We start from the raw sequence: 1,390 nt of genomic DNA, 5'->3' as shown, positions 1-1,390 counted from the left end.
TGGAGGAGACCGGGGACGGGGGGGGAATCGGCAAGCTCAATGGCTGGCAGTCACTCAGGCCGCGCTGCCGGTGTCCGGGGGGGGAGGCTTACCTGCTACTGCTGCTTCCTCCTCCTCCTGCTCTGTGTGGAGCTCTTCCCCCCCCCCATGAGTATCGTGGGTCCCCTTTCTTGTATAATCTATAATTTCCCAGACATGTTAGGCCTGCAACCTTCCTTCTGTGGCCTCTAGACCTTGCCAGGCAGACAATATTGTTTGTCACCCTCTCAGTGGCCAGTCCTAATCCACTTCCCTCTTGAACAGTAACAGCTACCCCTTCATCTCTAGAGATGAGCCATCAGAGACATTTCATCTTCTGTCAGCTTTCCTCCAGGATTTAGTTTAAAAACTGCTCTGCCACCTTTTTGATTTTAAGTTCCAGCAGCCAGGTTCCTTCTTGGGACAAGTGGAGGCTGTCTCTTTTGTACAGGTATTTCTTGTTCCAAAAAGTATCCCAGTGCCTAACAAACTTAAACCCTCCCTCCCTACACCATCATCTCATCCACACACTGAGACTCCTAATTTGTGCTTGCCTAGCTGGCCCTGTGCGTGAAAAGGCAGCACTTCTGAGAAGGCTACCTTGGAGGTCCTGGCCTTGAGTCTTCTTGCCTAGCAGCCTAAATTTTTCCTCCAGGATCACACAACTACATTTCCCCACCGTAGGTGCCAACGTGTACCATGACCACTGGCTCCTCCCCAGCACTATCAGCCTATCTAGACCATGTGTAATGTCTGCTACCTTCACACCGTGCAAGCAAGTCACCATGTGGTTAGTATGCAGATTTGCAACCTATCTATCTATATGCCTCAGGATCAAATCACCAACTACCAAGAGTCCCCCCTCCCTCCGGGCCCAGGGGTTGTTCCTTGGTGCAAAAGGATACCTGTTCACCAACTGTAAAAGGGGTCCCTTCTGAGGGAATGTTCCCCCTTCTTCAGCAAGCTGCCCTGTCCCCTTGACCTTCATGCTCCTTGACAGCGGCAGGGCTGCCATACTCAGAGTGGGACACATCTAATAAGTCCCTGAAAGTCTTGTTTGTTCTTTAAAAGCAACCTGTAAATAATTAAATATTATTTGTTATTTACATACAGCTCCTTCCCTCGGTGATCTCCATGTTCTTCTGGCTCAACACAAAACTTACCTCATAGCAGTGAAGCGAAAGCCTTTAGACTTGCTACCCAAAGAACATCTTGTAAAATAAGGTTGCACTTACCTGTAACTGTTATTTGTCAAGTTGTCTTCTGTGCAGGCACACACTGGGACTGCATGCATGCACGCTGGCCTTGGAGAGCACTTTCTAGCTTCTAGTGACTGAAAAGGCTCTCCTACCTCTGAGCATGTGAGGAGGGA

The sequence above is a fragment of the Gekko japonicus genome, unplaced genomic scaffold (assembly GCF_001447785.1).
Source record: "Gekko japonicus isolate JY-2015 unplaced genomic scaffold, Gekko_japonicus_V1.1 scaffold779, whole genome shotgun sequence".
In the NCBI taxonomy this organism is placed as follows: domain Eukaryota; kingdom Metazoa; phylum Chordata; class Lepidosauria; order Squamata; family Gekkonidae; genus Gekko; species Gekko japonicus.
This window is presented reverse-complemented; position numbering follows the sequence as displayed.